The 24,254-nt window shown below is 36.4% G+C and overlaps 2 protein-coding genes and 1 non-coding gene across 3 annotated transcripts in view; 2 read left to right on the forward strand and 1 right to left on the reverse strand.

Annotated features, from left to right (window-relative positions):
• Nucleotides 1–24,254, forward strand: part of Erich1 (glutamate-rich 1) — a gene marked incomplete at its 5' end in the record, with an annotated part of 52,793,804 nt that overhangs the window by 7,303,357 nt on the left and 45,466,193 nt on the right.
• Nucleotides 1–24,254, forward strand: part of Galntl6 (polypeptide N-acetylgalactosaminyltransferase-like 6) — a 1,235,193-nt gene that overhangs the window by 667,352 nt on the left and 543,587 nt on the right. The gene's annotated exons all lie outside the window — the stretch shown is intronic.
• On the reverse strand, nucleotides 20,591–20,729 carry LOC120097640 (U4 spliceosomal RNA). The gene has a single exon (XR_015640597.1). It is a non-coding gene; the product is annotated as a U4 spliceosomal RNA (small nuclear RNA).

Below are 24,254 nucleotides of genomic sequence, written 5' to 3' on the forward strand. Positions count from 1 at the left end.
CTTATGATTCCCATGAGTAGCAGATGTCAACTAACACCAAAATACACATGTTAATTCACTTATCTAAAAGCAAAATAGGACCATGGGCAGCAGTGTTTATTATTGTAAATTTGGGCTTTTTATCGATAGGGTCACTTTTTAAATCATATTTATAAAGAGAGAAAGAATTGACTTTGCTTGCCAATCTAAGCAAACTATTGGTAGCCTTTCCCATCAAGGGTTTTATTAAAGAAAAATAGCATGTGTCATAGAAAAGAAACAATTGTGGTCTCGATGTAAACAACTTGTTTATCCTGTTTCTTTTAAATTATTGTGGTTTTCTATGTTGGCCCAGAAGGATATAAGCAAAGATAGTAGCTGTCAATTGAGCAGAAGCATAGCTTTTACAACACTGCACAGCCTACTAAGGAGTGTCATACTAGGTTTATGTGCGTTGTTGTGAGTTGTTGTGAGTTGTTGTGAGTTGTTGTGAGTTATTGTGAGTTATTGTGAGTTATTGTGAGTTGTTGTGAGTTCTTGTGAGTTCTTGTGAGTTCTTGTGAGTTATTGTGAGTTGTTCTGAGTTGTCGTGAGTTATTGTGAGTTGTTGTGAGTTGTTGTGAATCGTGAGTTGTGAGTTATCGTGAGTTATTGTGAGTTGTTGTGAGTTGTGAGTTATCATGAGTTGTTGTGAGTTGTGAGTTATTGTGAGTTGTTGTGAGTTGTTGTGAGTTGTGAGTTGTTGTGAGTTGTTGTGAGTTATTGTGAGCTGTTGGATACTGTGATCCAAACTCAGGTCCTCTACACCAGTAGTAATCATTCTTAACTGCTAAGCCACCTCTCTAGCCCCCTGAATTTTCATTAGCTAATAACTGAGATAATATTTCCTAAGCAACTATGACTTAAAAGACAATGTTTAGGAATTACACTGAGAAACAGAAGAATGAAATAAAATGTGCTGTAAGTATCCATGATATCGAAGCAAGTAGCTGTTAGCATCTGCTTCATAGCAAACCAAGTCTTCATCAGTGGTGTAAGAAGAGACACACATTACCATCTCTGAGCCTAGTTCAGATGAGCAATTTTGTTGATCTTTGCTGCTCTCACCCAAGTGCTAGATATAAGACAAACACAGAGTTTTCTGATGTGACTGAAATTTTTCGCACGATATGAAGTGGCGCGAACCATATTCTAGGCTCTCCGTGATTTAGTAATTACATTTTCTACTGTATGTCTTCATGTTCTTCAATAAATAAGTCTAGGATGGGGTGGTTGAGAGAAAAATGTAGGCACACAAGTAACCTTGGTAAGTATTACACTTGTAATACTTAAGTTCAAGCTAGAATCACTAAAGTAAAATAGGTTCTATCAGTTTGGCTTTTTTTTTTTTTTTGATAAGTTGCGAAAGGTAATCACATAGAGGTAGCAAATTCTCTAACTGGTCTTCTCTAAGAGTCAGCAAGAAATATGAGTTTACAATGCAGACAATGGCCCACAGAATAAGCTAAGTTAGGCTCACAGAGCCTGAAGCAGTAACCATATACTCTATGGGTCTGATCTAGGTCCTCTGCTAATACGTTATGGTTGTGTAGCTTGGTGTTCTTGTCGGATTCCTAACCGTGGGAGCAGGTTGTGTCTTTGACTCTTCCTACTTATGGGACACGTTTCCTTCTATTGGGTTAGCTTATCTAGGCTTAATATGAGTATTTATGTCTAGTTTAGCCTGTGTTTAGTGGATACCCCTGGGAGGTCTGTTCTTTCTTTGAAGGGAATCTGAGGAGAAGTGGGTCTCGGGGAGAGGGTAAGTGGATGGGGAAGAAAAAAGAGAGAGCAAATGTGATTGGGACTTAAGGTATGAGAGAATTTTTTTAAAATACATACTTTGTATCTAACTTCCCAGAGGGTGAATATTAATCCTTGAGTATGGAGGCATTGAGAGAGAGAGAGAGAGAGAGAGAGAGAGAGAGAGAGAGAGAGAGAGAGAGAGAAGAGAGAGAGAGAAGAACTAGAAATGATATGGAAATCTATTACTTTTCTCATCATTTTGAGTATGTATGAACCTTAGATTTATCATTTCCCAGTACAAAATAAGAGGCTTCTCTGCCCAAAGATGAGTACTTAACCCTAAAGAGGACATCTATATGACTTCCTGTAAGGTTCAAGGGACCTGTGGAATGTGAGGAGGAATGATAGTAAACCCTGAGAGTCCCTGAGAGTGGGGATAGATTTCATAAATTCTGTCTTCTGCAATGTCTTTCATAGTCATGAACAAAAAGACATTGTGACCACCTGAGCAATACCAGTATATGAACATGCATGGATGTGTACACACACACACACACACACACACACACACACACACACACAGAGAGAGAGAGAGAGGGGGGGGGGCACACATATAAGACATGAAAATAGGAGGAGGACCTGGTTTGAAAGAAGATGAGAGGAAGGCTGGAAGTTAGAAAAGGTAACAGAGGCTAATAAGGACAAATATAATTGAAATAAATTTCATACATGTATGAAATTGTCAAAACTTTAAAGGTTAAAGTTGTTTTTCATATTACTTAGTTCAACCATAATTGCTGCTTTGTAGCATACAGTTTAAGATACATTAGATTACCATGCACAGAACCAGAAATACTCATAAATTATTGTGTATTCAGTTAACAAATACCAACCATCCATTGGCATAACAGAATATTTTGGGTTAAACACCTTGCATTATTCAGCCATAGTATTTTTTTTCCTGAGGTAAATGACACCTATCTGAATTCATAGTGAAATCCAGACTAAAAGAAATTCTATTTAGGAAATGGTTGAAGATTCTCTACTGACTGAAAGCTAGTTAGAAACACAGATTGACTATTACTTAATGTTTTTTTATCATGGCCAAATAATTAACACTGATAAGAAGGTGACTCTGAATTGACTTTGTGCAGCTTGGAATGAGCCGTTGAAATGTAAATGCAATAGCATCTCATTAGGCCAACCATGTAATGAAGAAGTAAACACTGTTAGTTAAGCTTTCTCTAAATAGTTAGTAGTTATGCTAAGTGCTTTATTTCCTTTTTAAAATGGTAGTATTATTGTTCTCAGCTTATACAGAAAAACAGAACAACCTTTTATCTCCTAAGTCATTTTATTAAGTAATGAGAAAAATAATTAAATATAACCTTGGTTTGCAGAGAATGCATTAAGTGTGCTCAAAAACAAATACTTGAGTAATATGCATAGAGTTTAAACACCTATGTTTTGTTAATTAATTTAACTGCAAATTTTTTTTGTTTAGTAGTTGTTTTCATTAATTTTCACAGATGGTTTCAGTCTGTAGCCCTAGTTGACCTGGAACTCACTACATATAGTAGACAGGCCAGGAAGCACAAAGGCTTGCCAGTCTGCCTCCTGAATGCTAGGGGACACCATCCCAGTCCAAAACCTTCATCTTGAAATTTGTCCTGCCTACAAGATGTGCTGAGGTAATAATGGCACAGAACTTTGGGAGTAGCCAACCAATGATTATCCCAACTTGAGACCCACACAAGAGAGGGAGACCAGACTTGATACTGCATAGCCAGGAACCAGAGTCAGACTAACTCAGAGACCTATGATAGAATGAAACATGATTGGCAAAACAATAAAATAAGCAATGAAATTATCCCTAATGATATTCTACTATACTCATATACATGAACCTAGCATAACTGTCAACAGAAAGACTTCATCCATCAACCGATAGGAGCAGATTAAGAGAACCACATCAAACATTAGAGGAAGCTGGGGAAATCCTATAGGATAAAGAGAAGATGTTAGAAGCCAAAGGGATCACAGATATCACAAGAATACAACCCACAGAATCAACTAACCTGGGCTCTCAGAGGCTCACAGAGACTAAAGTAACAGCAAGCCTGTATGGCACTATAGCTCAGTGTCTTTGTGAGACTCCTAAAAGTGAGAGCAAGAGCTGTCTCTGACTCTTCAGCATGCGTTTTCAACCCCCTTCTTCCACTACATGCTTGCCTCATTAAGCCTTGATATGAGGTATGTCTCTAATCTTATTGTAACTTGTTATTCCATGTTTGGTTTGTATCCCTGGGAGCTCTATCTTTTCTGAAGGGAAAAGGAGGGAAAGTGGATTTGGAAGAAAGAGGGGAGTTGGGAAGGTGGGGGGATTGTTAAGAGAGAGGGAAAACCATAGTCAGGATGAAAGAAGAAGAAAATAATAAAAAATATAACAGTATGAAGACCAGGCATGGCTAACATTTTATAGGGTCGCCATTTTAGTAAGAAAATGATGTCACTGTCAAAAAGTCAATGTAATTTCATTGATTCATGTGATGGAAAAGATACCACAGTATGCACATATAATGTTATAAAATATTATTGTATCAAGAATGTGTTTCATATATGTTTTAGAATGCATATATATTAGGTTATAATATAGTAAGATACTATCTCAGTTTCTGTTCCATCCAGTGACAGCCTGTAAATTATTCCTCAATGGCAAGTTACTCCTTAATTATTTAATCAAATATGTATTAAATGCCAGCAACACCTCTAAAAATTAGCCTCAAAAACTCGAAGACTGTTATCTCTACAAATGAGCTGGCATTCAGGGTAGACAGTTTCTTCAAAGATAGCTTGCAAAATCAATATGGCTAGGGCACCACAACTCAATCATAGTGATATTATTTCATCTTGGAACCTATACCAAAATTTATTTTATATACTTTATGGAGTAAAAGTGCTGTTCTGTTTAACGTAATGGAACATTCTTGAATGGTTGTTTTATGACATCCGTTATGTACCGACTAATTTCAGTCTGAAAAAGCTCAAAAAGCCAGCCATAGATGACTCAGACTCTTTTCTCAGATAATCGCTGCTGACTAAGGTTTGTCTCAATATATAAGCAAATGCTTTGTTACAATTGTGAAGTACAAGATACCATCTTGACTGCTCAGGGTAGGACTAGAGATACTAAATCCTGGGATTTCTTTCAGAAAAGAATGGAATATTTTAACTTTTTTTGTGATGTTGTGCTTGATAGGTAGAAAATGGCGATACCAAATCCTCCCAAAATATAGCTACTTTATAGAATAAGTTTATCACACTTGTACTGGGGGAGGTCATCAAACAAAGAAATTATTTATGAAGATGGAAAATGGAATCTCAGAATAGAGAGGTAGAAAACAATCAAGGGAAATAATCAATTTGGACCTCAGATGATTCAGGAGCTGCCTAAAGAAAGGAGATGCTTTCAAACTACTGGACAAGATATGCCCAGCACAAATGTGAGACAGGAAAAATATGCACATCACCCCGCATCTTATTTGAAAGCTCTTCCAAACTGCCGCCAATTTCATTCTCTTGAGTGGACGGATAGATAGAGCTTCAGAAATGTTCTTAAGTGCCCTGTCAGTCCTGGGGCACTACTTAATTGTCTTGAGTTTCAGCCTTGATCACTATTATAACGACCTTACATGCAAGTCTGCATTCCTTTTGCTTTCTGCTAGACTAATTTTGTATTCAAAACAGCTTAAGTATTCTCTCCATATTTCCTCTGTCGTGCACAATCATTCCTTTCATAGTAACCTTCTGCTTTCTTGCTGAGGACCTGCTGAGATGCTCTTATGCATAAAAAGCAGATGTCCCATTTCTCTCTCAAAACCATTTGAACATTTAGTAAAGTAGACTTAACTTTCTTAATGTAAATTCAAGATGTTCCCAGATAAACAGAAATTTTCAAAACACAGGAGGGACTTATCTTAAGCTATCTAAGCAGTGTGCTGAAATACAATTTTTTCTCAAGATTGAATAACAGTATAAATCATCTATTTCAATAATAATCATAAGATTTACATAATTATATGTTTCTGCTTAGTGCAACACAGGCTTCCTATGTTAAGGATCAAAGTCAAACTGCAAACTTGAAAGTTGCATTTGAGATGAGTAACACATATTCATATAAAAGTTCAGAAGAAATGAAGTAATTCAAGTACAATAATAGAGGACAAAACAATTGATAAATCAAAGAAATATTTTTTTAAAAAAGAAGGAATATCTTTGCTGCTTTTTTTCTTTTCTTTGGTGACCTACTTTGTCACAGCTCATTCCGGAGTGCACAGAGAATCAACTCAGGAGTAGAGTATTTTAAAATTTTAATTCGCAGATATAAAAGGTAGAATAGTGATCATTAGAGACTAAACTGAGTGAAGGGAAAGGTAGGTAAAACTAGGTCAGACAGGGAGTAGGACTGAGACTCTGTCACAGCCAGGTCACGACAGCTTTCAACATTTTATTGTAGTTTCAGAAAGAATAAGAATAGAAGAACTTGAAATTTCCCAGCACAGAAAAACATTAAGTTTAAGAAAAAGAAAGGCCAAGCATACTAATTTGATTATTAGACTTTACATTCTAACACTAAATTATTATTTTGTATCATATATATATAAACTTTCAAAAGTGATTAAAGCTCAGAAACACATGCAGCAACTATAATAAATTTCTATACAACCATTTATCAGCAAAGTGTTGTATTTTAGCCCTATGTGATTATCCTTAGACTAAATCTTGGGAGAATTATATATCAGGCGAGAATTATTTCTAATAGCACAATAGAAACCTAACATAGTCAAACTGCCATTTGTAGTTATTTTCCCTCTGATTACATCTGAATTATAATCCTCAATTACTATTTTGAGTAATAAAGAAAATTGTTGTAGCCTCAAAATTGGCACGAAAATAAACATTTAGAACCTAAGAACTACACTGTCAGCCAGGACTAAACCAGGAGGGGCTCCTCAACCTACCATTCTCACTAGCACATCATCCATGATTTTATAAGCAAACAAAAAACAAACCACTGTCTTTTCACAAATCTAGAAAAGACAAGTTTTCTTAAAGCAATTGGTGTGTGTTCTGACTGATCCCACTGCACTAATGTCCTGTTCAAAGCTCCTGTCATTACTTCAAAGATTTTGTGGTCCAGAGTGCTGATGAAGCTTGGTAGAGATGACTTTTCTCTTCTTCTTAAGAGGGTGCTGTATGGGAATAAGAAGATAGACCAGGGATAAAAGTGACAGTAGGCCTTAGGAGTAGGTCCTTGCTACAAGGAATACATGCACATGCTTTCTTCTTGAGACCTGTATTTGAAACATGGCCACAGTTAGATAGCTATCTGGTTCCTTAGCAACCTGAAAATAAACAACCCTAAGATGCAACATGCCCTTTCTCCCTTGGCTGCCATATTCAAATATCATCACATTATTGGACTTTATCTGTTACAGCTGACCTGGATTCCATTTAAGATGAAGGAACACAATACTATCATTTGATGGAAGAGATGATAAAGAATTTACAAAATTTATAGGTCTTCTTGTGATGCCCTTGACCCCTCCAAGTTAGCTAAATTCTTCCTGACCCCTCCCTCCACAAGACTTCTTGAAGACATTCTAATGTTTGGCTGTTGGGTATCTCCATGTTTCCATGTGCTGCTGACTGAAGCCTCTCAGAACACAGTTCTGCCAGGCTCCTGTATGCATGCATAGCACAGTATCATTAACAGTGTCAGAGATGGGCTCTCTTAGATGAGATGTGACTCATGTAAATTGGGTCAGTCACTGGTTGGCCATTACTTCAATATGACGGCTCACAGAGTCTGACTCACCAACCGAACACCACCCAGGGGCTAGACCTATGCCCATACGCTTTTGTAGCAGATGGATAGCTTGATCTTCATATAGGTTCCCTACTAATTGGAGCAGAGGCTGCCATTGGATCCCTTTCTCCTAACTGGACTGTCTGGTTGAGCCTCAGTGGGAAAAGAAGTGCTCAATCCTGCTGCAACTGGATGTCCCAGGTGAGATGGGGAGGGACTTCCCCTTCTCTTGTGAGAAGTGTAGGTGATCAGGAAGGGATTTGTAAGGGTGAGACTGGGAAAAGACTGCTGGGTAATTGGAATATAAAGTGAATAAATAAATGAATTAATTAAAGATTTTACAGAGACATGCTAGAGTCACATCAGCAGGTAAGGACTTTGGCTGGTAAGTACCAGTTTAACTAATGGAAGAAACAGAAATGTATTCCACAAGATAATAAGCTTAACACGTGGTGTAGAAACACTTGTGTCTGAATATTTACAAGACCCTGTTCATCCCATTCCTCTACTCGAGACATAGAATTAAAAGCTGAGAATTGGGGAATGTGCCTTTAATCCCAGGACTCAACCACAGATAGGTGAATCTCTAAATTTGAGGACTACCTGGTCTACAAAGCAAATTCCAGAACTGTCAGAGCTACACAGAGGAAACACTATTTGAAAAACCAAAAGATTATATAAGACTGTAGTATTGAAATTGGTTATGAAGAGGTTGAAAATCGAATGTGAAATATGTGTAAATTTTCCCTTTCACTATTTTTAAGTATTTTTACATCCATTTTATCATCTATCAACTCTATTCATTGCAATTAAGAATCCTAGTGCCAGTGCAGCAGAACTTGAAAATTCATGGAGACCAAAACATTATCTCATTGCCCCACCTTCATAGTGTAGCTCCCAAAGAAAACTGAAATTACCACAGGGTGATACCAACACAAAAATACACTTAAAAACAAACAAAAAGTTCTTAAACTAATGAAGAAATAATAATTGAGAAATCAGAAGGTAGAATTTTAGAGGAGAATAATTTTAAATTGATTTATGAATTTGTATAAATAAATAAATATATATCAGATATGGTATATTTTATACATACATATGGGTGCATAGATAGATAGTGGATAGATATGATAATGGTTGTAACTGTTTGCACGAATTTATTGTAAGTGTGCAGAGAACAATTAGTATGACTATCAAACAAAAATTTCTTCTCTTTCAATATTTACGTATTTGATAACACATTATTATGGATTAATTGACATCCTTTAAATATGTAAAATTGAAAAACAATACTTTTTTAGAAAAATAAAAGCACTGGATGTTTATTGTTAATATATGTACTGCCTATGTGGTTAGAACATTTGGTTATAATACACATACATGGAATAATACAGTAACCATGCCATTTGCAAGATGGTTGTATGAACATTGTCATACAATTTAACATGTTGACTATTGTATGCAAATTAATTAGAAAAAGAAGTGCTGAGGTAAATATTGCTTCCAATATTCTCCACTGGTCAAGACTATTGCATCTACTATTGACCACTGGTTGAAAGGAATAGAACTACATTCTTGAATAAGAGTATTTGTACCAGCAGCATCCAGAGACCAGTTAATAAAAAATCTCCACAGGGGTCTTCCTCAGGATTCTTAATGGGTGAATATTAAATAAACTCTGATTTTTCACTATGAAAGACTGAAGCAGGATTAACCAGAATAACCTGTGTTAGTTGAACTAAAATTGAAGTAACTTGAAATCTGAACTGAAAATCTTTGTATTTGCATATGTGGTTGGTTGGAAGGTGCTGGCATACAGATATCACAGATGAACGGGGAAATAAACCACAAGCTCTGACTTTTCTGAAAATAAAAGATGGGAAGAATGAGAGGAGGGAGCTAGCCTCATAGAGTGTCTCCTACTCAACGAATGCCTTAGCGTCACACACCTGACTACAGAGTTTGTAATGTTAAGTTAGGGAAAGGATTTCGCTCCATTCCAAACCCTAAAATGTATTCTAGCATCCTACAGTCTCTTTTCTTCTTCATGAGACACATTGGTTTCTCTGGGCCTTAAGAATGCACTGAACTGCTGTGCACAATCATCAACAGGGGTGTCACTATATTTCAGGTTCATTCTCCTCTGTCTCTCCCCTGAGACCATGTGCAATATAAATAATAATTACAAAAATAATGACAATGCTTATATACGATTCTCACTTCCTGGTTGCCATGAAGTAGAGTTATTACCAGTTTTCATTGTAACAAGCATTATGTTGTATACCATAATTAGTCATCTTATTGGCTGGAAAATTCAACTTCATGGAAGCATATCTAAGAAACTGTCCCAGGAGGAAATTCTTCAAAAAATTTTGGTATAATTTTAAAAAATTAATCTGCACATATTTCTAAAAGAGTTACATCATATACCATTTTTAGTAAGATATTTAGACAATGCTAAGAACTGCAACGGTGCATTTACTCACTGGGTTATTCATAGGTATTTATGAAGCACATATTTCTTCATATGCAACACATTGAGAAAGGAATAGCTTAAATCTTATGTTGTAAAAGAACCAACAACAAAACTTGCCTTAGTAATAAACTAAAGAATTAAAAACTAGTATGCTGTTATTATATTTTACATGTTAGAAAAAATTGGAAAAGACATTTGTATTAACAGAGACAAAAATCTAACCAGGAGTTTATACCTGACTAGATTAGTATATGTCCACTAATCACCAAGGCACTGTTAAACATAAAATACAATCATTTAATTATACCCTATAAAATTATTAAAAACCCTATTCTCATCAATATATGATTTATAAATTCAATCTTTTTAGTTTTTCTTAATGGGTAAAAACAGAAAAGAAGGATATGCCATAGGTAAGTGAGGATAATAACATTTGGTAACCATTTTTTAGTTTTAAAAAAATCATTCGCAACACTATAAACAATGTAGAAATTGTCTACTTTCTCTCTCTCTGCTATAGAACAGGAAAAGTTTAGGAGGGAAAAAGTGGAAACTCTGACCTTCTCAACCTGCTCTCTTGTGTGTGAAGTTTAGCCTTTATCCGGAGAGTTGATAAATAGATATATAGGGACAAACATTCCACGGAGACCATCTGTCAAGTAGGAGATAGCATAAGCTGGAGCCCAGAAGATGAAAGAATCAGGCTTGTCCTATAAGCAGTGAATTGACGTTCCTTTCACTCTACCTTACTTTAAAGGCTTAAAATTTTTCCTCATGATCTTGTTTCAGTGGAGTTAAAATCACATAGGAAAAGATTCTATATCTACACATTCACAACTGACAGCAATGATAATCCTACAAAGGAGTATGGATATTGAAAAAAAACTAGACATAGAATATTCAGACTCATACTTGAGGAAGCAGAATTTATTCTATGATAGATGGTTGAAAATTCATTAATTTATTCCATGAATATTCATCAATTATAGTGTACCAGAGACTGGGCTAAGCTTTAAAATTAGAAGAACTGGTAAATTCAACAGTCATCCTACTCACTTCCCTCCCCTCACAGATCCACCATTCCTTCATTTCTTTTCAAAAAAGGGCTCAGAGCAACTGAGCCATCTCTCCATCCCAATTGCAAACACGTCCTTAAGTTCCTATTACATTCAACTTCAAAGCTTTTATTTGACTTCTAAGATCATTTTCACTTCAGGCTTCCTAGTAGCAGCTAGTAAACTTGAGAATGTTGTTTATATACTCTAAAGAAAACGGTACTATGCAGTAGGTAATTTCATCTTATTTTTTATTTTGCTATTGAATCTGAGTAAGATTTTTAAATGCCAATTTTCTTAACAGAGACTTGAAGTATTATAATGAAGAACTTAGCTTTCTTTTCAAAAGACTCAATCTCACAGCCTACTTCCAAGACACATGGCTCTCATGGGCTTCTGTCCTCTCTTCCTCTCTGAGACTTTGCCAAAATCATATTGTGGATATGTCACAAGGCAATGGGCCCATAATGCCCTAAATGAGTTATATAATTCTAATTGGTCAGTCCTGAAATACACACAAACCAAATTAAACATATATGAATATACTTATACATATAAATGTGTGTTCATTCTATCATTTCTGTTCCTTTAACAAAACCTAAAGCAGATACTTAAACAAAATATATTTTTCTTCCATTAACTCAAAGGTAACTAATGATTTGAAGATTTCAAAGAATTGCTGTCATTGAGAGGAAAGGATATTTTTACTACCTTGAAACATGGATCATGAAAATCACAGCATGTTACTTGTCTGTTGGAGGCAAAAACTGCAGGCAAAAAGGAAAAAAAATCCTTGTTACAAAAAATTATATTATGAAAAAAATTGGTTGCATATTTTTGTTTCTCTGTTTTGTTTTTGTTTTTGTTGCTTTGGGGGTTTTGTTTTGCAAAAATTACATATTTTTCTTCTTTAAAAAATGATAATTGGAAAACTAATATTTTCAGCTCTGATTAACAAATTCAAGTGAGAAAAATATGAGGCATAGCTAGAGTATACTTATAACCTTAAGGGAACTGAGAAAAGACATTCTGAAATATGGTTCTTTGTCAAAAGTAACATAGCAAGTGGGTTCTATGTTGCATTCTGATAATTAATACCTTTTGTTTATAATATGTATTCCCCAATGCAACTTGTACTTTAAGTTCAGGATCTGTACTCTTACTAGGATATTCATTGCTACCTATGAGGTCAGAGTCCAGGGTCAGTACATGTATAGTCTTTAGGTAGTGGCTTAGTCCCTGGAAGCTCTGGTTGCTTGGCATTGTTGTACATATGGGGTCTCGAGCCCCTTCAAGCTCTTCCAGTTCTTTCTCTGATTCTTTCAACGGGGGTCCTATTCTCAATTCAGTGGTTTGCTGCTGGCATTCGCCTCTGTATTTGCTGTATTCTGGCTGTGTCTCCCAGGAGCGATCTACATCCGGCTCCTGTCGGTCTGCACTTCTTTGCTTCATCCATCTTGTCTAATTGGGTGGCTGTATTAGTATGGGCCACATGTGGGGCAGGCTCTGAATGGGTGTTCCTTCAGTCTCTGTTTTAATCTTTGCCTCTCTCTTCCCTGCCAAGGGTATTCTTGTTCCCCTTTTAGAGAAGGAGTGAAGCATTCACATTTTGATCATCCGTCTTGAGTTTCATTTGTTCTAGGCATCTAGGGTAATTCAAGCATTTGGGCTAATAGCCACTTATCAGTGAGTGCATACCATGTATGTCTTTCTGTGATTGGGTTAGCTCACTCAGGATGATATTTTCCAGTTCCAACCATTTGCCTACGAATTTCATAAAGCCGTTGTTTTTGATAGCTGAGTAATATTCCATTGTGTAGATGTACCACATTTTCTGTATCCATTCCTCTGTTGAAGGGCATCTGGGTTCTTTCCAGCTTCTGGCTATTATAAATAAGGCTGCGATGAACATAGTGGAGCATGTGTCTTTTTTATATGTTGGGGCATCTTTTGGGTATATGCCCAAGAGAGGTATAGCTGGATCCTCAGTCAGTTCAATGTCCAATTTTCTGAGGAACCTCCAGACTGATTTCCAGAATGGTTGTACCAGTTTGCAATCCCACCAACAATGGAGGAGTGTTCCTCTTTCTCCGCATCCTCGCCAGCATCTGCTGTCACCTGAGTTTTTGATCTTAGCCATTCTCACTGGTGTGAGGTGAAATCTCAGGGTTGTTTTGATTTGCATTTCCCTTATGACTAAAGATGTTGAACATTTCTTTAGGTGTTTCTCAGCCATTCGGCATTCCTCAGCTGTGAATTCTTTGTTTAGCTCTGAACCCCATTTTTTAATAGGGTTATTTGTCTCCCTGCGGTCTAACTTCTTGAGTTCTTTGTATATTTTGGATATAAGGCCTCTATCTGTTGTAGGATTGGTAAAGATCTGTTCCCAATCTGTTGGTTGCTGATTTGTCCTAACCACAGTGTCCTTTGCCTTACAGAAGCTTTGCAGTTTTATGAGATCCCATTTGTCGATTCTTGATCTTAGAGCATAAGCCATTGGTGTTTTTTTCAGGAAATTTTTTCCAGTGCCCATGTGTTCCAGATGCTTCCCTAGTTTTTCTTCTATTAGTTTGAGTGTATCAGGTTTGATGTGGAGGTACTTGATCCACTTGGACTTAAGCTTTGTACAGGGTGATAAGCATGGATCGATCTGCATTCTTCTACATGTTGCCCTCGAGTTGAACCAGCACCATTTGCTGAAAATGCTATCTTTTTTCCATTGGATGGTTTTGGCTCCTTTGTCAAAAATCAAGTGACCATAGGCATGCGGGTTCATTTCTGGGTCTTCAATTCTATTCCATTGGTCTATCTGTCTGTCTCTGTACCGATACCATGCAGTTTTTATCACTATTGCTCTGTAATACTGCTTGAGTTCAGGGATAGTGATTCCCCCTGAAGTCCTTTTATTGTTGAGGATAGTTTTAGCTATCCTGGGTTTTTTGTTATTCCAGATGAATTTGCAAATTGTTCTGTCTAACTCTTTGAAGAATTGGATTGGTATTTTGATGGGGATTGCATTGAATCTGTAGATCGCTTTTGGTAAAATGGCCATTTTTACTATATTAATCCTGCCAATCCATGAGCATGGGAGATCTTTCCATCTTCTGAGGTCTTCTTCAATTTCTTTCTTCAGTGTCTTGAAGTTCTTATTGTACAGATCTTTTACTTGCTTGGTTACAGTCACACCGAGTTACTTTATATTATTTGGGTCTATTACGAAGGGTGTCGTTTTCCTAATTTCTTTCTCGGCTTGTTTCTCTTTTGTGTAGAGGAAGGCTACTGATTTATTTGAGTTAATTTTATACCCAGCCACTTTGCTGAATTTGTTTATCAGCTTTAGTAGTTCTCTGGTGGAACTTTTGGGATCACTTAAATAAACTATCATATCATCTGCAAATAGTGATATTTTGACTTCTTCTTTTCCGATCTGTATCCCCTTGACCTCCTTTTGTTGTCTGATTGCTCTGGCTAGAACTTCAAGAACTATATTGAATAAGTAGGGAGAGAGTGGGCAGCCTTGTCTAGTCCCTGATTTTAGTGGGATTGCTTCAAGTTTCTCTCCATTTAGTTTAATGTTAGCAACTGGTTTGCTGTATATGGCTTTTACTATGTTCAGGTATGGGCCTTGAATTCCTATTCTTTCCAGGACTTTTATCGTGAAGGGGTGTTGAATTTTGTCAAATGCTTTCTCAGCGTCTAATGAAATGATCATGTGGTTTTGTTCTTTCAGTTTGTTTATATAATGGATCACGTTGATGGTTTTCCATATATTAAACCATCCCTGCATGCCTGGGATGAAGCCTACTTGATCATGGTGGATGATTGTTTTGATGTGCTCTTGGATTCGGTTTGCCAGTTTTATTGAGTATTTTTGCGTCGATATTCATAAGGGAAATTGGTCTGAAGTTCTCTTTCTTTGTTGGGTCTTTGTGTGGTTTAGGTATAAGAGTAATTGTGACTTCGTAGAAGGAATTCGGGAGTGATCCATCTGTTTCAATTTTGTGGAATAGTTTGGATAATATTGGTATGAGGTCTTCTATGAAGGTCTGATAGAATTCTGCACTAAACCCGTCTGGACCTGGGCTCTTTTTGGTTGGGAGACCTTTAATGACTGCTTCTATTTCCTTAGGAGTTATGGGGTTGTTTAACTGGTTTATCTGTTCCTCATTTAACTTCGGTACCTGGTATTTGTCTAGGAAATTGTCCATTTCCTGTAGATTTTCAAGTTTTGTTGAATATAGGCTTTTATAGTAAGATCTGATGATTTTTTGAATTTCCTCTGAATCTGTAGTTATGTCTCCCTTTTCATTTCTGATTTTGTTAATTTGGACACACTCTCTGGGTCCTCTCGTTAGTCTGGCTAAGGGTTTATCTATCTTGTTGATTTTCTCAAAGAACCAACTTTTGGTTCTGTTGATTCTTTCTATGGTCCTTTTTGTTTCTACTTGGTTGATTTCAGCTCTGAGTTTGATTATTTCCTGCCTTCTACTCCTCCTGGGTGTATTTGCTTCTTTTTGCTCTAGAGCTTTTAGGTGTGCTGTCAAGCTGCTGACATGCTCTTTCCTGTTTCTTTCTGCAGACACTCAGCGCTATGAGTTTTCCTCTTAGCACAGCTTTCATTGTGACCCATAAGTTTGGGTATGTTGTACCTTCATTTTCATTAAATTCTAAAAAGTTTTTAATTTCTTTCTTTATTTCTTCCTTGACTGGGTTATCATTGAGTAGAGCATTGTTCAATTTCCAAGTATATGTGGGCATTCTTCCCTTATTGTTATTGAAGACCAGTTTTAGGCCGTGGTGGTCTGATAGCACGCATGGGATTATTTCTATCTTTCTGTACCTGTTGAGGCCCGTTTTTTGACCAACTATATGGTCAATTTTGGAGAAAGTACCATGAGGAGCTGAGAAGAAGGTATATCCTTTTGCTTTAGGATAGAATGCTCTATTAATATCCGTTAAGTCTATTTGGCTCATGACTTCTCTTAGTCTGTCTACGTCTCTGTTTAATTTCTTTTTCCATGATCTGTCCATTGATGAGAGTGGGGTGTTGAAATCTCCCACTATTATTGTGTGAGGTGCAATATGTGTTTTGAGCTTTAGTAAGGTTTCTTTTACATATGTAGGTGCCCTTTTATTTGGGGCATAGATATTTTGGATTGAGAGTTCACCAGTGGAAGGGGAAGCCCTGGGTCCTGCTAAGACTGAACCCCCAGTGAACTAGACTGTTGGGGGGAGGGTGGCAATGGGGGGAGGGTTGGGAGGGGAACACCCATAAGGAAGGGGAGGGGGAAGGGGGGAGGGTGATGTTTGCCCGGAAACCAAAGAATTATTATTAAGTATTAAATAAATTTTAAAAAAAATAGAAGACAAGGGGCAGCCATACATAAGCAGTCCCTCTTGCTCAAGGTGCAGTCATCACCGGCATCATCACGTTGCCCCGTGTCCTCTGAAGAGGTCTGACGAGTTGTCAGAACCATGAAATCTCTTCCTCTTCTGGTTGGCACAGGGCCCCAGCCTCCTCCTCCTGCCAGCATGAGACATTTGGGGGAGTTGCAGTTTTGGGGTGGGGGTGGGGGTCCACTGTTTCAAGCAATCTGGTTATCATCTGCCTTCCTGCCAGGGTGCTTACAGCATGCCGGTCGTTGGTTGGATATATGGATGTACCTGTACTGGGTCAAGCAGTGAAATTTTGTATCGAGTGTTAAGATTTAAAAAAAAAAAAAACCTCTTGGAAGAACCTGTATAAAAGATGAGAAAAACCTATATTCCCAGCACTCAGAGAGTGGAAGTTCAGCTTGCATCATGTTCTGGAAAACATAGTTCAGGGCCAGCCTGTTTTGGGTGATACTTTGTCTCCAAAAAATAAAAAGGAAGGAAAGAAAAGAAAAGTTTAAAAAGCAATGAATTTTGCAACTTATTCTCCAACAGGAAGAGAAGGGAAGAGACAGATTTGTACATGTATGAATGTATTTCTATGCAAATATATAAATTCTACACATTACACGCTATGTACATAAGTAAAAAAAGGAAGCAGGCTGAGAGAAGCTTGCAACCTCTCTATAGCTGAGTTTATTTAAAACTAAAAACTTAACAGAAAGCCTGACCAGATGTTTGACACCTGTATTCCCAGCACTTAGGAGGCAGACAATAGGAACACCACTTCCTAAGGCCAGCCTGAGTTACATAGTGAGTTCCATGATAATCTGGGCTACAGCGTGACACCCTGGCCAATAAATAAATACAAAAATCCATGAACGAATTGCTAATGATAGATGATATTGTTAAAGGAAAAAAAATCACCACACATTTTAGGGCCAGTAAGGTGGCTTAGTGGGTAAAGGTGCTTGCTGCGAAGCCTGATGACCTGAGTTCGATCCCCAGGATCCACATGAGTAGAAGGAGAGAACTGACTTCCCACAAGTTGTCCATACACAATTTACAGGTGCACACGTGGTAAAATACATGTAAAATATTAAAAATAATGTAAATAAATGCAAAAGATAAAAAAAAGTTCAGGATCTGTACTAAGCTTTGAAGTCAACAAGTGTCTAATTTAACTGCCAACTTCTAAATTAACACTGTTCTTCCTCACATGCTCACTCCAGCCTCAACCCTCCGAACATTCTCCTTTTAAGGTTAAATTTACCTTTTGGATCATTTCAAGGTCTCTCTGAATTAAAATGTATATCAGATATACATTTTAATATATTATATATATTACATATAATATGTATATTACCTTTATATTAGCTCTTCATTAAGGTAAATTCTTATATTATCTTTTATAAGAAAGAATCAAGCATTGTATTTTGTATGAATCAATATTATATTCCTACAAACCATGTTGGTAAAAACTCTAAATTTGGTTTAATTCAGGGATCCCTCTGCATCACTCTCACAGGCTTGGATTATAGATGCGAGCTTCTACAGACAGTAAGTCCCTATATCAGTACTATGTGAAGATCTTGCACTAATAGACCTTTTACAAATTCCCCTATACAAATTCTGGTAACTCTGATAAACAAAAATAAAAATACAATCAAACAGAATGCCCAATATTAGCAGTCAGGAGACAAGCTGACTCTGCTCCTCTCCCAATAGCCTCTTTTTTTAATATCCATACTAAGTTGAGGCACCAACTTTTACCACAGCATCCTCATCCAGTGCAAGGAGGAGCAGAGGACCTAAGCAGTTGGGGAGTGGTTACGATGAGGAATTCCTTTTAAGGAACCAAGACGAAGGTCAATATATAGAAGGCTTTTATAACATAGTGCAAGCATATCTCCATCGGAAGAGCAAAGTTTGGAAGTCAAGGAAAGACTTCTACCCAGGAAAAAGATGAAAGACACCTTAAAGCAGCTCATTAATGAAGCAGCAAGAAAACAGTAAAAGAAAAAACTCAAAGGCTGTTTCAATGGAACTGGGTATTAGAAAGTGACTCTGGAAGAGGACAGTGTTACTGTAGCTATACAGCCCTGTGGCAGAGAGAAGAATAAAGTCTCTAGTAGTCTGTAATAAAGTCTGTCCAAAGTTACTCTTTCTACCTAACCATGTGTGAATGGACCCTTATGCATGGTGCCAAATTCCTCTGCATCTTTACACTGTAATTTCAACCTCTACAACTCAACTCTTGTCTTCCAATGTTCCTAGCACCATGGATTGTTTATATACTGTTCTCTATACTGTTAACATCCCTATAGAATTTAGGTTTGGAGTCCATCATTGCTATCGCTAAGTTACAAGGCTCTGAGAAGCACGGGGTGCATGTTCTGCCACCCTCAGATGGAGAATGGCAGACATAATGAAGCAACTCCTTCCAGTATTGTAATTTGGTTGGCTTAAGAATAAAAAATATGAGTCTTAAAGTACATTCAAATTGAAATTTGGAAATATACTGTGAAATCTCTATTTCCTCATAAAAGATCATTTCCAAACTAAAATATACAGACGTCATCAATTAATCTGTCTAACTTTTCTCTGGGACATTGCTAAGGCAGTGACTGAGAAGTTTACTGAAACAGCAATTTCCCTTCTAGGTCGATTATTGTAAGTGACATTTCTATCATAATTGTAGGTGAAAGTATGCAATCTAATTGATATATCTTCATAGTTATCTACTGATTGTTTATAATTGTGGATTCAATGAAAATATCTTAATAAACTGTAAATATTTGGCCATACTTTCTACATCCTAAAATTGCATAATTATAAAACTCCCTGAATTATGATATTAAATATGAGCTTATGATGCTGGGAGATGAAGAAAACTCATATTAAATCAAAACTATTTTGTTAAAATTGAACTGTCCAACATGCACCTGTGGACTCTGATCTAGTAGGTTTGGAGATCCCTGGTGAGTCTGATAGGAAACAAACATTGAATACATAATAATGCATCATCTAGTCTCTTACACCCCTCCTCTTTAATTCTTTGTCCTCACTATGACATCTGAAGGGCCAAACTTGTTGCCATGTCCTTGTTCAGCAACTTCCCAGGAGATGACAGATGGTGCTGAGTTCAGTGCGCACTAAACAGTTAACAGTTATTAAACAAATATCTCAGTTTATCACAGTTTTCTTAAAATTTTTACTTCTCTGAAGCTGAAGCATTATTTTGGTAATTGTATTTAGATATTCTTTTGGATTAAAGTGCATGAAAGTAACAAAAGAGAAACTACCGTGCCCTATTCTGTCAACTTCAGGCTTTAGAATATATGAAAGTCTAACATCCAACATTAATTTTAGTGAGAGTATATTGGGAGACACTTATGAATGCTTCCTCCACTCTGAAAAGCCAGGATATTTACTTTCATCACAAGATGCAGGCATTATATTTGAGTTATGTTTAGTTATATCCTCTAAAATGTCTACACACATTTAGGTAAACTGCCTTCAAAGTGTGCTTTCTTAGAAATAAATATTCAAGGGTTATTATTTTAAACATGTCTACGAGATTTGTATTCTAACATGTATCATACAAACAGACCTCCTCTACTCTCACTACCTCTTTCATAGTCACTTAGTTATTTTGTGAATTACAAAGAGAAATGTCACCATCTGCAGGGAAAAGTACAAGAGAATATATCCAATTTTTAGTGACTTTAGGTAAATCTTGTCTTTAGGTCCCCCAAGAAAACTCATTTTAGATACCTCTTAGTTAGCAACCTACAAAATCAACAAAGGCAAGAGAGCTTAATTATGCCATATCAAGTGCTGTAGTTTAATGGAAACACATTAGCTGACCTGTATTTTCTGAGTTCTGTTACACAATCAATTCAATTCACAATGAATAGATTTTCAAGGTTGCACACATTCAAACTTTCTTAAAACTGAATAAGATCTTCCTTTTTTGAAAGGAAAAGTGTATACATAAATAAATCACACCATTAAAAACTATGATGTCTGTTTTGTGACAATTCTTTATGATGTTTATGCCTGGCTTCTAAAATAACACTGAAAAATATTAATGATATAAACATGCTTTCAAGATTCAATTTCAATTAGCAGTAATCACGCCTCAGATAAACCTCATGGGCTATGTATGATACTGCCATTGCTCAAAGCTCAATATTTAATTTCAAAGGGTAACAAATTTTCCATTAGCATAAAAGAGAAAGAATGAGACAATATAAGGTGGGGATGGGCAATTCTGAATCCCCTCACCCATCAGCACAGGTGCTACAGAACACTGTACTCACACCTGCTTGGTTCTCTGAATACCTCACTCAGGACAGTGCTTAAACAGAAAAAAACAGGGGGACTATATAAATATTAATTATTAAATATTATTAAATATTTTCAGCTGTCAGCGTAGCTCAGTGTTAGAGCATTTGTTGAGCATATAGAAGATTTTAATTTCATCCATAACAAAAACAAAATTTCTCTATGTAGAGAGATGTATGTCCATGCCCTCCAACAAATCACACACAGTGCAAGGATATGTGGAGCCCTTTTAATCTGCGTATGGTGGCACATTCTACACTTTCAACACAAGAGAGATAGAAATGAATGTTTTTTTTAGGAGTTTAAGGCCAGCCCCATCTACATAGTGAGTTCCAGGACATTCAGAGCTCCACAGTGATATTCAGTCTCAAAACAACAGCAAATAAACAACAGCAACACAAAATAAGAAGCAAAGCAAAGTAAAAACCTCAAAAACTTCTTATGATAGGAAGACAAAGAAATGTACTATTTTTCTGTTAAAAGGGGGATATAATGTGAAGATGCCTATGTATGATCATAGAGAGATAATGATGGGTGATTAATAGATAGATAGATAGATAGATAGATAGATAGAGATAAGAGAGAGACAGAGATACAGACATAGAGCCACAGAGAGGATGATCCTTACTATGTCATAGTCAACAATACCATCCTGCTTTTTCAAGCTTCAGAAATGCAAGAAATAAATATTTGTTATTTAAGCCACATACTTTCAGGTATTTTGCTAAGTCAACCAAGTTGACTATTATCAACAGAATCTAGAATCTTCTTATGAACTTTTTACTGTGTTCAAGATAGAATTTTCCAAATTTTTCAAAGACAATCAACATATGTTAGCAGCGTAGTGTGTCAAAAGTTTAAATTATCTAATCCATGTGTGCTAAGCTGGTATTAGTTCACTTATTTTTAAAAACTTTCCAAACTCAAAAAGAAATCCTAAAGGAATAATTGAAATTATAAAAGAAAAGAAAATCACCATAGAAATACAAGATTCTAATACAAAAACAAAATTTCAAAGATCACTGAATTTTCTCAATTCCCTTTGTCACAAGTGAACGGGAATTTCCTAGTGAGCTTATACTTTATTTTCTTGTGTTTAGATATGCTTGTTGCTGTCTCTTGAGTGTTTTAAGTGTGTGTGTGTGTGTGTGTGTGTGTGTGTGTGTGTGTCTATGTTAGTGCTTATATGGGGTGTAGGGTGTCTGTATGCACCTATGATTGTACTTGGAACTTGTGGTTTTTTGTTTTTTGATGGAGTTGTTGCTTACAAACAGTATCTCATGTGCTTCAGGCTTGCTGGGAACTCACAACATTGAAGACCTGACCTTCCTGGTACCATCTTTCAAATGCTGAGTTTATAGGAACATACCACTGAGCCTCTTAAACGACCTACTGTTCTTCCAAAGCAGTAACAGAGAAATAAGTTATATACAATAAAATAAAACAGAATCACTTATTTTAATAATTAATAGGTAAACATTTCATAAATTGTTCAAATAGAATAAATTTAGAAACTAAAAAAGCTAAATAAATCAAATAAAGCCATTTCAAAAAACGAATAGAGGACACACTATAATTAAAGTTATGAAAACAGAATAGAGAAAAAAATGTTCAAAGCTGCAAATGAGAAAAAAATATGTATCTTGCAGAGGAAACTAAACTTAGTCTTATGAAACCATGGAGACAAGGAAAAAAAGTCTAATATGCTATAAGGACCATAAAAGCAAGCAATCAAAACATGCAAATGCATACTCTTATATTTAGTAAAAAGCACCCTTGAAAATCCAGATATGGAGGTAAGAACGCTTTCTACACCCGCGAGGTTCCCAGCATCCATGTAAACCACCTGAGATTGGCTATGTACACCTATAACACCTTAGTTCTCCAGAAGGAGATGAAAGGATTGCTGAGAACTACTGGTTACCAGTGTCGTTCCAGGTTCAGTGAAAGACCCTGTTTCCATGAAATAAATAGGAGAATGATGGAGCAAAACATCGAACGTCCTCCTCTCTCCTGCGGTGCATGGAGTCACATGCAGGAACATGCATACGCACACACACACCCACACACACACACATACACACACCCACACACATACACACACTCACACACACCCACACCCACACCCACACACACACACACACACACACACACAGAAAGAGACAGAGACAGAGAAGCACACATTCAAACACAGATTCTTTCTCTCCCTATCTCTCTCTCTTTCACTTCACCACATACACACGTATACAACACACAGCATATAACCAACAGAAGAAGAATATGTAAAATGACATCATTTTCAGAGGTTCACTGTCAAAGAGTGCCTAAAGTAAATATTGGCCCAGGAAGCAGTGGTATCAAAAATTACAGTTTCAGAAGGGAAGGAAACACATCTGACCAAAATAGAAGAGGGAGCAGTAAATAAAATGAGACACCCCTTACCTAAGCTTTCTTTCTTTCTTGCACCATGTTTGATGGAAGAAGTAATAAGTGTGAGGAACTAGTGTGGTATTCAACATACATTCAGAAAACATCTACATCTAAAATAAAACATTCACAAAGCCTCCAAAGAGAATCAATTTTATATACTTTATTGAAAATGGTACAGTATTAATATGTTATTGCTATGTAGGGTATCCTTACCATGAAACACCTCTGCACTTGACTGTGGCTGTGACCAATTTTTTCTTCGTTTGTGCTAAAGTTATAAAGACCTGAAGATGCACATACCTGCTTACAAAAGAGGTCACCTTTACCTAGTGAAATCTGTATCAACCAATGTCCTAATTCAATATTGTTTTCTGGCTGTGAAATTTTATCATAGTCAAGACGTCGTCATTGAGGAAAATGAAGTGCAAAATGTTCAAAATTTCTATTAATTACTTAAGATCCATATGCATCTACAGTTACTTAAAATTAGTTATTTTAAAAGTCTGCCTTCATTTTCAAGCACATTCCAAGTAGAAAATACAAAAATATTTTCATAATTTATGTGACAAAATTTGTTTAGTTAATTTAAAATGTATGTCTGTACCTTTAGGTCTAGCTAACTATATAAAATAAGTTATATAGTCAATGCAAATAACACTGAAAAATCTGTTTTCAATCTGTCAGGAGAAGCAAATATTAAGTGAAAATCAGAATGCTTTTGTGTAACAACTTAAAATGTGAACCTTGAGAAATGTACTGTTGCTCATCCAGTCAATCTTCCCAGAGTTTCTCCTCAAGAAATACTGTGAGTCTCGGATCATAATGCATCAGGATGCTGTCTTAGCAGACACCTTATAGCCACAGTGCACATGCCACTGGCTTGTTTTACTTTGTAAAATTGCTATCCCCAGACACATGTTAAGACTCTAAGGGTTTT

This window comes from Rattus norvegicus, chromosome 16 (assembly GCF_021556685.1).
Source record: "Rattus norvegicus strain SHRSP/BbbUtx chromosome 16, alternate assembly SHRSP_T2T, whole genome shotgun sequence".
Taxonomy (NCBI): Eukaryota; Metazoa; Chordata; class Mammalia; order Rodentia; family Muridae; genus Rattus; species Rattus norvegicus.